General features: G+C 37.5%; 1 pseudogene; it reads right to left on the minus strand.

Moving 5' to 3' along the window:
• Window positions 1-10704: 10704 nt before the first annotated feature.
• LOC128061870 (complement factor H-like) overlaps window positions 10705-16224 on the minus strand; it is a 36056-nt pseudogene continuing 30536 nt past the window's right edge.

The raw sequence follows: 16224 nt of genomic DNA on the forward strand, positions 1-16224 counted from the left end.
TTTATTGTTTTGGGTTCAGTTTTATACACCCTTTTTGTGTTTCCTGTCTAAAGAATATCCTTTAGCATTTGTTGGAGAGCTCGTTTTGTGGTGCTGAATTCTCTCAGCTTTTGCTTGTCTGTAAAGCTTTTGATTTCTCCTTCATATTTGAATGAGATCCTTGCTGGGTACAGTAATCTGGGCTGTAGATTATTTTCTTTCATCTCATTAAGTATGTCTTGCCATTCCCTCCTGGCCTGAAGAGTTTCTTTTGAAAGATGAGCTGTTATTCTCATGGGATTCCCCTTGTGTGTTATTTGTTGTTTTTCCCATGCTGCTTTTAATATTTGTTCTTTGTGTCTGATCTTTGTTAATTTGATTAATATGTGTCTTGGGGTGTTTCACCTTGGGTTTACCCTGTTTGGGACTCTCTGGGTTTCTTGGACTTGGGTGACTATTTTCTTCCCCATTTTAGGGAAGTTTTCAACTATTATCTCCTCAAGTATTTTCTCATGGTCTTTCTTTTTATCTTTTTCTTCTGGGATTCCAATAATTCGAATGCTGGAGCGTTTCATATTGTCCTGGAAGTCTCTGAGATTGTCCTCATTTCTTTTAATTCTTTTTTCTTTTTTCCTCTCTGATTCATTTATTTCTACCATTTTATCTTCTACCTCACTAATCCTATCTTCTGCCTTCGTTATTTTACTATTTGTTGCCTCCAGAGTGTTTCTGATCTCATTTATTGCATTATTCATTATATATTGACTCTTTTTATTTCTTCTAGGTCCTTGTTAAACCTTTCTTTCATCTTCTCAATCCTTGTCTCCAGGCTATTTATCTGTGATTCCATTTTTATTTCAAGATTTTGGATCATTTTCACTATCATTATTTGGAATTCTTTATCAGGTAGATTCCCTATTTATTCCTATTTTGTTTGGTTTGGTGGGTATTTATCCCTTTCCTTTACCTGTTGGTTATTCCTCTGTCTCTTCATCTTGTTTATATTGCTGCATTTGGGGTGGCCTTTCTGTATTTTGGCAGTTTGTGTAGTTATTTTTATTATGGATTTCCTCACTGTGGGTGGGGTTGTATCAGTGGCTTTTCAAGGTTTCTTGGTTAGGGAAGCTTGTGTCGGTGTTCTGGTGGTTGGAGCTGGATTTCTTCTCTCTGGAGTGGAATGAAGTGTCCAGTAATGAGTTGTGAGACGTCAATGGTTTTGGAGTAACTTTGAACTGCCTGGATATTGAAGCTCGGGGCTATGTTCCTGTGTTGATGGAGAATTTGCATGGTATGACTTGCTCTGGAACTTGTTGGCCCTTGGATGGTGCTTGGTTTCACTGTAGGCATGGAAGCATTTGATGAGCTCCTATCGATTAATGTTCCCTGGAGTCAGGAGTTCCTGATGTTCTCAGGATTTGGACTTAAGCCTCCTGCTTCTGGTTTTAAGTTTTAGTTTTTACAGTAGTCTCAAGACTTCTCCTTCTATACCACACCATTAATACAACATCTAGGTTAAAGATGTAAAGTTTCTCCACATTGAGGGACGCCCAGAGAGGTTCACAGAGTTACATGGAGAAGAGAAGAGGGTGGGGGGAGTTAGAGGTGACCCGAATGAGATGAGGTGGAATCAGAAGAGGAGAGAATATGCTAGCCAGTTATCACTTCCTTATGTGCGCTCCACAGTCTGGACCGCTCAGAGATGTTCACGGAGTTATATAGAGAAGAGGAGAAGGAGGAAGGAGACAGAGGTGGCCAGAAGGATAAAAGAGGTGAATGAAAAGGAGAGAGACGGATCCAGCCAGTAATCAGTTCCCTAAGTGTTCTCCACCGTCTGGAACACACAGAGATTCACAGAGTTGGGTAGAGAAGAGAAGGGGGAGGGAGGAGACAGAGGCAACCTGGTGGAGAAAAAGGAGAGTCCAAAGGAGGTGAGAGCAGTCAAGCCAGTAATCTCACTCTCAAGTAAAAATGGGTACTGAAGATTGGGTTTTTGAAGGTACAAAATTGATAACAAATACCAAAAAGCAAAGATTAAAAATCTAGAGTAGAAGCTGGATTTTCAAAAATACAATATTAAAGAAAAAAAAAGAAGAAGAGAAATAAAAAATAAAGTTTTTTTGAAGTTTGTTTTAAACTTAATATATGAAGTTTGTTTTAAAAATAGGGTATTTTTTTGAAAAGTAATAGTAGGTTATAAAAATGAAAATTAAAGGAGAAATAGAGGACTTAAAAATTTTAAAAATATTAAAAAAAAGAAGAAAAAGAAAAGCAGAAAAAACAAACAAAAAAGAATGATCGTAAAAATAGTAAAGATATATCCAGGACTTTCTCTGGTGTTGTTGTGGGCAGTGTGGGGTCAGTTCATTTTTGGATAGTTCCTTGGTCCGGGTTATATTTCTCAAAATCTATAGGCCCCTTCCTATGTAGTCAGTACTAACGACAGGGTTTTAATCTATTGCACCTATCACTTCTAAGGCAGTTCCCTCTGTTTTAGCTTCTTCTGTTTGCTAGTCTCTTCAGTGTATGATTTCTGCCCTGACACAAGGAGGGCGGTGGTGGACACTTTTTTTTTAGGCTCACTTGTTCAGTCGCACTGTGGGGAGGGAGGGATGCTGCAAACAAATAACACTGGCATGTGCTTGCAGTGTCTCAGCCACACCGAGCCTGTCCCCGCTCACAGCACACACAGCTCAGGCTCTAGGTTACTCCTCCGGGAACCGTCTGAGGCCGGCCCTGGGCTGCATGCACCTCCCAGGTCTAAGCCGCTCAGGGTCAGGCACTCAGGTAGTCCTCAGAGGTGCAGACTCGGTTGGGCCTGTGTTTTGTGCCCTTCCCAGGTCTGAGTAGCCTCAGGTGTTTGGCGAGCATGGTCGCTGTGACTTATCACCTCTCCAATCCCTGCTGCTCAGTTTTCTGGGTGTACAACTGGTGCATCTTCTCAGGTGGATGATGACTGTCCAGAACCCCAAGAAGTCTTAGTTAGCAAAGAAGCCTGTTTGTAGTTTGGTAGTTAATGTCTCTCTGGGGCTGCTATTGCCCCCTTCCAGCCCTTCCAGCTCTGGCTGCCTGTCACTGGAGGGGGATGGTCTGCAGCAGGCTAATTCTGTTCCATCCTTTGTTTTGTGAGCGGTCCTGGTGGTGTCTTATGTTAGAGCTTTTCGCGTGGTAGCTATACCACAGTCTGGTTTGCTAGTCCAAGTTAGTTTGTTCTGGTTACACTCGGGCATTTGGGCCTGATCCTTAAAAAGCCATGCAGCCCGTGCCTCCGTGCCCAGCCCCCACTTGCCAGGGGCAAATGCAGGCGTCTGCACTGCTTCTCCGCTGTGGGAGTTACCACTGGGCTGTGATCTGTGGGTTTTAATTATTTGTTTATTTTTCCTCCCTGTTATGTTGCCCACTGTGCTTCCAGGGCTCGCCACAGACTCAGCAGCAAGAGTGTTTCCTGGTGTTTGGAAACTTCTCTCTTTTTAGGACTCCTTTCCTGGGATGGAGCTCCTTCCCTACCTCTTTTGTCTCTTTTTTTGTCTTTTATATTTTTTCCTACCTGTTTTCAAAGACAATGAGCTGCTTTTCTGGGTGCCTGCTGTCCTCTGCTGGCAATCAGAAGTTGTTTTGTGGAATTTACTCAGCATTGAAGTGTTCTTTTGATGAATTTGTGGGGGAGAAAGTGGTCTCCCCGTCCTATTCCTCCGCCATCTTAGGACCGCCCCCTCTCTTTTCTGCTTTTGAAACATATTTAGGAATGATCATTTTAAAAATCTTTGAGAGAGGCAAAATTCCTACAGGAATGTATCAAATGGGTATTTTCTCAACTTTGGTTCCTTATATCACAGGTTCTAAAAGAAAGAGTATCATATCAAAGCAAAAATAGTATTTCTGCAATGATAGTTGTATTTTTTTTGTAACTAGTATTCATATTTTAATCACATGCATACCTATCAGTAAGATTTAGTTTCACACTTGTTAAGACAAATGATGTTCATATCAAGACAGAGATGTAAAAAATTCTATTGCTAGTTTACCTTTTTTCTTTTTAAACACATATCAAACTATAAACAGTTGTTTTTGATCATAATAATTTAAACTCTGACATTTGCAAGGATAACTCTAAATTTCAACATTATGGTGTAAATACTCAATGTCAGTTTGAGACGTGTATTCTGATTAACGCACTGAAGAGTTTGGGCACACCTCCACTAACACACGTGATTAATCTGGGTCCAATCAATAACCTCAGATACGCAGATGACACCCCCTTATGGCAGAAAGTGAAGAAGAACTAAAGAGCCTCTTGATGAAAGTGAAAGAGCAGAGTGAAATAGTTGGCTTAAAGCTCTACATTCAGAAAACCAAGATCATGGCATCTGGTCCCATCACTTCATGGCAAATAGATGGGAAAACTGTGGAAACAGTGGCAGACTTTATTTTTGGGGCTCCAAAATCACTGCAGATGGTGACTACAGCCATGAAATTAAAAGAGTTTACTCCTTGGAAGGGAAGTTATGACCAACCTATACAGCATATTAAAAAGCAGAGACATTACTTTGCCAACAAAGGTCCATCTAGTCAAGGCTATGGTCTTTCCAGTGGTCATGTATGGATGTGAGACTTGGACAATAAAGAAATCTGAGCACCAAAGAATTGATGCTTTTGAACTGTGGCGTTGGAGAAGACTCTTGATAGTCCCTTGGACTGCAAGCAGATCCAACTAGTCCGTCCTAAAGGAGATCAGTCCTGAGCATTCATTGGAAGGGTTGATGTTGAAGCTGAAACTCCAATACTTTGCCCACCTGATGCGAAGAGCTGACTCATTTGAAAAGACTCTGATGTTGGGAAAGATTAAAGGTGAGAGGAGAAGGGGATGAGAGAGGATGAGATGGTTGGATGGCATCACTGACTCAATGGACATGAGTTTGGGTGAACTCTGGGAGTTGGTGTTGGACAGGGAGGCCAGGCTTGCTGCAGTCCATGGGGGTTGCAAAGAGTAGGACATGACTGAGAGACTGAACTGTACTGAACTGAATCATTGTAAATGCTTCTCTGCAACTGAACTCTACCATGTCTACATGGTGATAACGAGGAGTAAGAGGCTTGACATCACCGTGATCAAGGTCAGGTATATCTCCACAAGTGCACTCCTTCTCTGAAAACTCATAAAAATATGAGTTTGTCTTTGAAATATTATTTTAAAGTACATATGGATACAAATGAAAGTGTTGATTTACCCTTCAGTATTACTATTTAATACATCACCAATACACACAGGTAAATTTGTCTATTCTCCATCAACTGAATTTTATGAGGACCCTTCATTAGAAATCTGAGGTTGCAAGCATATTCCACGACCTCATTGTATCCATATTCTTTTTTGTGTATTTCTTTCCCTTTCCTACTGAGAAGTTTAGGAGGTGGAGCACATGATTTTACTTTCCCTACTGTAAAAATATTGTTCAAATAGTGATCACATTGTCTGTTTTATAACTGAAAACTACAGCTAATGCAGAGATTTATATCATAAAATTGTCTTTTATTATATAATTTATTTTAACATTCTTAAACAATGAAAAAAGAATGAAAAATAGTTTACACAAGACTCATGTTTCTTAATCCTATTACTCATCCTGAACTAGCATATTGAAGCCCATGTAAGCCCAGAAAACATGTTCAATAATCTAGACCATCTAAATAAGCATGCAAACCAATTACTCAGTCTGGGTGTGTAAATTTTAGCAATATTCTTATCCCACAGAAACATTGGGAAACTTTTGAAAAAATATCATTTGAGACAAGCATTTAAACAATATAACTTTGATTCAAATGATTTAATACATATGATTGAACTGATAATAAGCTAATTGAAGATGGTTTAGACACATTTGAGGACACTTGAGATAAAATTCATATTATATATACTGTCCAATATTAATGGTGGAATTGTAGGAAAAAGGAAAACTAACGAGAAGTTTTGACAGTGTTGGTTCCTTAGTGTTTCTGTGGATACTCCACCATACATTTCAAGAAGCACCTGGAGATTAATTTCTTAAATAAGGAAAACTGAATTATCTACTACTCAATACATGTCCTTGGTGGGTATATCTCTGGTTTAAGGCGTTAGATTATAGATGCACTGGAAGTGGACAGAAAATTAAGAGAGGAAAATAAGGAGGTTAATATCTGAAATCCTAACTCTTGTTTCAGCAACTGTCAGATATTTACCTTTACATGTTGGAGGTTTAGGGGACCATCCAAAGTGGTAACACTGAACTGAATCTGCCCTGACCATAATGCAGCCTTGTCTGCAGGAGAATTTCAGCACATCTCCAACCTTAAATCTGTCTTTCCTGGGATAAGCATCTAAGTATATGTCTATTTTGGGAATCCTGCATTCTTCCTATAGAAAAAAAAAAACAAATAATTTAGTAAGAATATTTAATCATTGCAAAATAGATATTATTTGTGTTGTGTAATATTGGGCTCTGGGTACTGTATACACAGAAGGACAGCACGTTAATGCTCTTCCTTGAAAATATTGCATATTAGGTTTTATACACCCTCTCACTCATCAGGGACTCTGAGAAATATTAAGTTATTGAGCAGCAACATATATGTCCTAATAATTCATTTGTAAAATCAACTTGTTAATACTGGATGTAATTTTATCACTGACATTTACAAAATGTAATTGTAAAATTTTTGTCTCAAAATGTAAATTCTTTAAGAATTAAAAAAAAAAGAATGCTACAATTTGAAAAATACTATTTTAAATAACATAATTGGAAAGGTAGAACACTGAGACACATTTGTATTTGAGTCATAGGAACATTAAAATCACTTAATTTTATCCACAAGTGTATAAATCAATTTGAAACATGATCAAATTGAAACATTAAACAAAATGTGTAAACATTTTCAAGGTCACATAGGCTTATTTTAGGTGTCTTCATTACATATATGATATATACACATCTTACTTTACCTATAAATGATCTTAAATATTATTATATGTTTAATTATTCTGATTCATTTAAAAAATGTGTAAACTTATCATTGAACATTTGTAAAATCTATAAAATTTGTGACATTGCTTTAGGTGTGTTAGTCACTCATTCCTGTCTGATTCTTTGTGACCTTATGGAGTGTAGCCAGCCAGGGTCCTCTGTCCATGGAATTCTCCAGGCAAGAATACTGGAATTGGTAGCCATTCCTTTCTCCAGGGGATCTTCCTAAACCAGGGATCAAACATGGCTCTCTCACATTGCAGGCAAATTCTTTTCATCTCAGTCACCAAGGATTGCTACATATTATCAAAAATTGCTCTATTCTTATTTGGAATCTTCTTATTTTGGTAAGTAATTTGAAAAACTCAAAATTGGAAGTTAAGAATTAGAATCTCACCAAAAAGAAAGATCATACTATCTAAAAGCCTATACCTTATCATAAAATTATATGTAAGCCAACTAGTTTTAAAAGTAATACCAACAACAACAAAAAAAGAACTCTCAATAAATTTGGTTCAGCTTTAGTTTAACTGTTGAGTTTTGTAGCTTGACTGAGAGGTTACTCTTGACGAGAACCATTGGGATTCCTTTCCTAAAATTCTATTCCAAACTTCCACATAGCAATAATTGTTATCTGACTTTGTTTAGATATTTTTGGCTTATATTGTATAATATTCCTATTTTAGCATATTGTATAAAATGGTGCTTTAACAACAACAGTTTGATCTCTGGTTCTTCTGCCTTTTCTAAAGCCAGCTTGAACATCTGGAAGTTCACAACTCACATGCTATTGAAGATGGTTTGGAGAATTTTGAACATTATTATACTAGCGTGTGAGAGGAGCTCAATTGTGTGGTAGTTTTAGCACTCTTTATCATTGCCTTTCTTTAAGATTGGAATGAAAACTGACCTTTTCCAGTCCTATGGCCACTGCTGAGTTTTCCAAATTTGCTAGTATATCGACTGCAGCACTTTCACAGCATCATCTTTCAGGATTTGAAATAGCTTAACTGGAATTCTGTCACCTCTACTAGCTTTGTTCATAGTGATGCTTCCTAAGGCCCACTTGACTTCACATTCCAGGATGTCTGGCTCTAGGTGAGTGATCATACCATTGTGATTATCTTGGTCATGAAAGTCTTTCTTGTACAGTTCTTCTGTGTATTCTTGCCACCTCTTCTTAATATCTTCTACTTCTGTTAGGCTCATACCATTTCTGTCCTTTATTGAACCAATCTTTGCATGAAATTTTCCCTTGGTATCTCTACTTTTCTTCAAGTGATCTCTAGTCTTTCCCATTCTGTTGCTTTCCTCTGTTTCTTTGCATTGATCACTGAGGAAGGCTTTCTTATCTCTCCATGCTATTCTTTGGAACTCTGTATTCAGATGCTTATATCTTTCCTTTTCTCCTTTGCTTTTCACTTCCCTTCTTCTCACAGCTATTCAAAAGGCCTTCTCAGACAGCCATTTTGCTTTTTGTGCATGGTTTTTCTTTTTTTTTTTTTTTGGAATGGTCTTGATATCTGTCTCCTGTACAATGTCATGAACCTCATTCCATAGTTCATCAGGCACTCTGTCTATCAGATCTAGCCCCTTAAATCTATTTCTCACTTCCACTGTATAGTCATAAAGGAGTTGATTTAGGTCATAATTGAATGGTCTAGTGGTTTTCTTCACTTTCTTAAATTTCTATGTCAATTAAAAAATTATTTAAAAACAAATTATTTTAAAAATTTGCAAAAACTTTTTAGGTGAAAGTTGATTATGAACCGAGTCTGTAAATTAACACTCATCTTTACACAGAATGACAACAAATGCAGAAAAATAATAGAACTGATCTTTAAAAATCACCATTTTCTAGACAACAGTGAAATAACAGTTTGCAGCCTTGGGTCATAAATAGATTCTACAACCATTAGTTGAAAAATTTGGAGAAATATTATCTGCAAAAATGTTAACATTTACAGCAAAGATAACTTGTCAACTGTAACAATTTCATTTAAGGGCAAGAAAACCAGTTGTTACCAGCAATTCAGATTTAAATCAATTAGCACCAATGGTGATGGCCATGCTTCTTAGACTAAGGTCACTGGACTGGATGCAGTACAAAGTAATGAGATATCACCTTAAATATTTTAGCTTATCTCTTTTTTAATAATAAAATTTTTATGATATTTAGAAATTTAAAATGTTTATAGTTAACTGATTTAAGCTTAATATGCTGTTTAAAATGTATAAATATAAAAATCACCTTTCAGACTGGTGGTGAATGTTTCTAAAATGCTCTGTACCAGCAAAATCAGGAAATCATTACTAGAACTGAAGTTCATTACCAAATCGATCTCTAAAATTCATGTTGTGTCACTTTGCATATTTTTTTAGAACATATTTTTATGTTTCAAAGTTGATATACACTGACAGAAAAATTCAAGAATTCATGTAAGTAAAAAGAAGTTAAACACATTTTATTTGTTTATTTTTTTAATTTTAATTTTATTTTACTTTACAATACTGTATTGGTTTTTCTACATTGACATGAATCCACCACGGGTGTACATGCGTTCCCAAACATGAACCCCCCTCCCATCTCCCTCCCCATTATTATCTGTGAATTCAACTCTAGGTGTACTACATATTTTCTTTCATTTTTTGCCAATATACGTCTATAAAAAGTTATTCAGTGTTTAAAGCAAAGTGTCTTATGGGTATGTGTTTATATTTAATGTTGAATTTTTTAATCACTTATATGCCATGTTAGAGTAGTTATGCAATGTGATTCTCATTGTTCTTTATTTGAATTATTATGTGTACTTTGATAAGCATCTTGTAAAATATTATGAGATCAAACCAGTCCAGCCTAAAGGAAATCTGTCCTGAATGTTCATTGGGAGGACTGATGCTGAAGCTGAAACTCCAATATATTGGCCACCTTATGTGAAGAGCTGACTCATTTGAAAAAGCTGAGATCCTGGGAAAAAAGCATCAGAAGAAGCCCTGATGCTGGGAGAGATTGAAGGAGGGAGGAGAAGGGGACGGCAGAGGATGAAATGGTTGGATAGCATCACTGACTCAATGGACATGAGTTTGAGTAAACTCCGGGAGTTGCTGATGGACAAGGAGGCCTGGAGTGCTGCAGTGCATGGGGTAGCAAAGAGATGGAAGCAACTGAGTAACTGAACTGAACTGAAAATATTATGTGTTTCATCATTTTTGGTTTATTCACCTATTGATAGATGAGCAAAAGTAAGATAAACTACTGATGTTTAATTACTGACATAAGTATGACATAGTTTGCTTCTGTATGTTTGTTAAGTGATATTATCAACATTTTGAGTTTTCTCCATTTCTTTCCACAGTTTTTTTCCCATGTATGCTAAAACAGAGTTTCAGAAACCCTCAGAAATGGAGAAATCTTTAAGAAAGTTAGGAAACTGATGGATGGAAGGAGACATGGAAGTGATTGAATCTAATTTCTTGCTGTAAATGTTTCATGAACAGGACACATAACATTTTGATATTCCAAGTTTAATGAGGTACTTTTAAGAAGTGATTCATTGGTCTCCCATCATCTCTCAATTACACTGTCCCCATAATATTTAATACAAATCTGGTTTATGATTCAAGATGAGTTAAAAAAATACTTGATAAAATAAACGGAATTGAATTAATAAGGAGAAATCTGAATACAGGTACATGTTCAGATTTACAACTGCATTTAGTCAATGTTTTATCCACATCAAGGATACACCACCTTTCCTTCCCGACAAGTTGTTCAAAATGTATGTTTTGGTGTCACTAGATGATAACCATGTTGGCACATAAATACAATATTATCCTCTGTTTTAGAGTAAAGATTTACATCGTGTTTCCATCTTAACTGTATGTGATGTTTTTTCACTATTTCTTCTGAAATTACACATGCCTCTAAAGTTAAAAAAAAATAAACATGAACCTTTGAATAATACGCAAATATCTTCTTCAGAATTTCAGGGTTTCAAGAACTTTGGTCCATAAATTCTTCTTCAGATCTTTCCAAACCAATATACTGAAAATATATGACATAAGTATCATCATATTAATAAAATTAATGTTATAAGAATGAGATACTTTGTTTAGTGTAATCATTAAATGTTATAATGAAAGATTCATAATGTCAGTTATCATATGGTTTCATAATGTCAGTTACCATATGGTTTCATTACTCGAACATGAAATTTTCTAACTTTCTTTCTATATACAGATATTAATACTTGGTGGTCAAGCACACAACAGAATGGTTGTTATTTAATCCATAAAAACTATATTATAAACAGTTAAACATTATGCTGTGTACAAGGACTATCCCAGGATCCAAGAGAATTTTAAAACATTCACCTAAGCATTTTGGTGGTTCTGACCACTCTCCACTTTGACATACTACGTTTCTGTTTCCCCGAAGTTCATAGTAGTCCTGACACTGGTACTCAACAAACATTCCTGGAGGATATACCGAATGCAGGAGTGAGGTAATGTCTCCATTGTCTATTGGTGGAGGAGGCCCACATTTTCCTTGAGAGTCTAAAAAAAATCATGTTTGCTTTATTCAAAGACAACCCCTACAGTTTTAAATAAATAAAATAAAAATGCAGCCAAATATGTCATATTAAAACTTATGATTTCTGATGACAGAAATGATTTGTAGAAGGAATTTTAATCACCTAATCAGAAATACACATTTTAAGACCTTATTTTACCACCATGGAAGCACATATAGTACTTTAACAAATATGTCTGCTTGGCAGTGTCCTGATGTTCAACACGTTTTCTTTCAGAGTATATGCTGGGAAGATGGGTAGTTAAGATAAAAAAATGTTACCCTTTTTTACAACATGTTGGAGTGTCTGTGAAAAGAAATTTTTTGGCTTCCATTTCTGGACAAGAGGAGGTAAAATTATTTTTGCTTATAGCATCTGCTAAGTATTCCTTCTCCCAAATGAAGGTCCTGAACACATTATAAAAAACAAACACAGGAGACTGTGAAACAAGTAGTACATCAATCTGCTTAGGGACATTTGGATTCAAAGAGTTACACTCAAGAGAGTCTTTTGGGTTTTCATTTTGCCTTCTATGTATCCTGAATGGGCCACTGAGACAACAACCCAGAAATAATACAAGTTGAGAAAGAAAGAAAATCTCAGGAAGCAGTTGATCTCTTTAAGAAAAGGCCCAGAAAAGAGTAGCTAAGACATAGTTTTCACAATACTGACTTAGTGTAGAAATATTACACAAAGTGTACACACTAAGTCCTTGTGTGCACCAGGACCCAGAGACCCCACAGAGACTAAGCCAGAATTGTGTCTGAGTGTCTCCTGCAGAAGTACGGGTGAGCAGTGCACTGCTACAGGCGCAGGGGCTCTGGATGCAGTAGACCTGGGTATTGCATAAGCCCCCTTGGAGGAGGCTAAAATTAACCCCACCACAGAGCCGCCAGAACTTACACATGACTGAAGAAACAGACTTTTAGAGGGCACAAACAAAACCTTGTGCACAACCGACCGAAGAGATAGAAGCAATGACCCCACAAGAGACTGACCCAGACTTGCTTATCAGTGTCCAGGAGTCTTCAACAGAGGCGTGGGTTAGTGGTGGCCTGCTGCAGGTTTGGCAGCATTGAGTGCAACAGTGCATGCATAAGACCTTTTGAAGGAGGTCACCAGTATCTTTCTTATCTCCACCATAGTTTGGCCACAGTTCAAAAAACAGGGAGGGAACATGGCCTGACCACCCATCAACACAAAATTTGTCAAAAGATTTACTGAGCGTAGCCTCTTCCATCAGACCAAGACCCAGTTTCCCCCTGAGTCAGTCTCTCTCATCAGGAAGCTTCCATAAGCCTCTTATCTTCATCCATCAGAGGGCAGAGAGAATGAAAGCCGCAATCACAGAAAACTAACCAATCTGATTGCATGGACAACAACCTTGTGTAACTCCATATAACTCCAAGAAACTCTGAGCCACTCAAGATGGATGGGTCATGGTGGAGAGTTATGACAAAACGCAGTCCACTGGAGAAGGGAATGGAAAACCACTTCAGTATTCTTGCGTTGAGAACCCCATGAACAGTATGAAAAGGCAAAAAGATAGGACACTGAAAGATGAACTCCTCAGGTGGGGAGGTGCCCAATATGTAGGAGATCAGTGGAGAAATAATTCCAGAAAGAATGAAGAGAATGAGAAAAAGCAAAAACAATACCCAATTGTGGGTGTGACTGGTGGTGGAAGTAAAGTCTGATGCTGTAAAGAGCACTATTGCATAGGGACCTGGAATGTTAGGTCCATGAATCAAGGTAAATCGGAAGTGGTCAAACAGGAGATGGCAAGAATGAAAATTAGCATTTTAAAAATCAGCAAACTAAAATGGACTTGAATGGGTGAATTTGACTCAGATGACCAGTATATCTACTACTGTGAGCAAGAATCCCTAAGAAGAAATGGAGTAGCCATGATAGTCAACAAAACAGTCTGAAATGCAATGCTTGGATGTAATCTCAAAAATGACAGAATGATCTCTCTTCATTTCCAAGGCAAACCATTCAGTATCAGAATAATCTAGGACTATGCCCTGAACAGTAACGCTGAAGAAGCTGAAATGGAGCAGTTCTATAAAGACCTACAAGAACTTCTAGAACTGACACCCAAAAGGGTGTCCCTTTCATTATAGGGGACTGGAATGCAAAAGTGGGAAGTCAAGAGATACATGGAGTAACAGGTAAATTTGGGGTTAGAGTACAAAATGAAGCAGGGCAAAATGTAATAGAGCTTTGCCAAGAGAACACACTGGTCATAGCAAACACCTTCTTTCAACAACACAAGTGAAAACTCTACACATGGATATCACCAAATGTTCAATACCAAAATCAGATTGATTTTATTCTTTTCAGCCAAAGATGGAGAAGCTCTATACAGTCAGCAAAACATGACTGGCAGCTGTCTGTGGCTCAGATCATGAACTCCTTATTGCCAAATTCATACTTAAATTGAAGAAAGATGTGAAAAACCACTAGACCATTCAGGGATGACCTAAATCAAATCCCTTATGATTATAGAGTGGAAGTGACAAATAGATTCAAGAGTTTAGATCTGATAGGGCCGAAGTTCCTGACTTTGTATAGGAGGCAGGTATGGCAAAACCAATACAGTATTGTAAATTAAAAAAAAATAAAAATAAAACCTACTAACAACAACAAAAAAAAAAATAAAAATAAAAATAAATTTAAAAAGACAAAATTGTTGCCTCAGTAGCCCTTACAAATAGTTGAGAAAAGAAAAGACTCTAAAGGTGAAAGAGAACAGGAAAGATAAAACTATTTGAATGCATATTTCCAAAGAACAGCAAGGAGAGATAAGAAAGCCTTCTTCAGTGTTCAGTGCAAAGAAACAGAGGAAAAAATAGATTGGGAAAGGCTAGAGATCTCTTCAAGAAAATTAGAGATACCTAGGACTTTTCATGCAACAATGGGCACTATAAAGGACAAAAATGGTATGGAACCACCAGAAGTGGGAGATATTAAAAAGATGTGGCAAGAATACACAGAAGAACTATACAAAAAAGATCTTCATGACCCAGATAACCACACTGGTGTGATCACTCACCTAGAGCCTGACATCCTAGAATACAGAGTCAAGGGGGCCTTAGGAAGCACCACTGAGAACAAAGCTAGTGGAGGTGATGGAATTCCATTTGAGCTATTTCAAATCCTAAAAGATGATGCTTTTTAAGTACTGCACTCAATATGCCAGCAAATTTGGAAAAGTCAGCAGTGACCACAGGTCTGGAAAATGTTAGTTTTCATTCCAATCCCAGAATGTTCAAACTACCATACAATTACATTCATCTCACACATCAGCAAAGTAATGCTCAACCTTCTCCAAGCTAGGCTTCAACAGCATGTGACCAACGAAATTCCTGATGTTCAAGCTGGATTCAGAAAAGGCAGAGGAACCAGAGATCAAATTGCCAACATTCATTGGATCATCGAAAATGCAAGAGAGTTCCACAAAATAATCTACTTCTGCTTTAATGACTACATCAAAGCCTTTGACTCTGTGGATCACAACGTACTGTGGAAATTAAACAGATGGTAACACCTTACCTGCCTCCTGAGAAATCTGTATGCAGGTCAAGAAGCCACAGTTAGAATCAGACACGGAAGAACAAACTGGTTCCAAATCAGGAAAGGAGCATATCAAGGATGTATACTGCCAGCCTGCTTGCTTAACTTATACGCAGAGTACCTCATGTGAAATTCCAAGCTGGATGAAGGACAAGCTGGAATCAAGATTGCCAGGAGAAATATCAACAAACTCAGATATACAGATGACACCACTCTTATGGCAGAAAATGAAGAAGAACTAAAGTGTCTCCTGATAAAAGTGAAAGAGGAGACTGAAAAAGTTGGCTTAAAAATCAACATTTAGAGAACTAAGGTCATGGCATCCAGTCTCATCACTTCATAGAAAATAGATGGTAAACAATGGAAACAGTGAGAGACTTTATTTTGGGGAGCTCGGAAATCACTGCAGATGGTGACTGCAGCCATGAAACTAAAAGACATTTGCTCCTTAGAAAAAAGTTATGACCTACCTAGAGAGCATATTGAAGAGCAGAGACATTACTTTGCCAACAAAATTCCATCTAGTGAAAGTTATGGTTTTTCCAGTCGTAATGTATGGATGTGAGAGTTGGATTATAAAGAAAGCTGAGCATCGAAAAATTGATGCTTTTGAACTGTGGTGTTGGAGAAGACTCTTGAGAGTCCCTTGGAATGTAAGGAGATCAAACCAGTCAATCCTAAAGGGAATCAGTCCTGAATATTCATTGAAAGGACTGATGCTGAAGCTGAAACTACAGTACTTTGGCCACCTGATGCAAGGGACTGACTCTTTGGAAAAGACCCTGATGCTGGGAAAGATTGAAAGCAGAAGGATAACGGGATGACAGAAGGTGAGATGGTAGGATGGCATCACTGACTTGATGGACTTGAGTTTAGTTAAGCTCTGGGAGTTGGTGATGAACAAGGAAGCCTGGTGTGCTGCAGTCCATGGGGTTGCAAAGAGTCAGACACAACTGAGCAAATGAATTGAACTGAACTGAACTGATTTAGTCTAGAAACACACAATGGCAGAAACCTAAGGCCAATTCTTTCCATGCCTTGATCTACAGGGTTCAAGTAAGCAGCCCACATTTCCACCCACATAATAAGGGAAT

This window comes from Budorcas taxicolor, chromosome 16 (genome assembly GCF_023091745.1).
Source record: "Budorcas taxicolor isolate Tak-1 chromosome 16, Takin1.1, whole genome shotgun sequence".
NCBI classification, from domain to species: Eukaryota; Metazoa; Chordata; class Mammalia; order Artiodactyla; family Bovidae; genus Budorcas; species Budorcas taxicolor.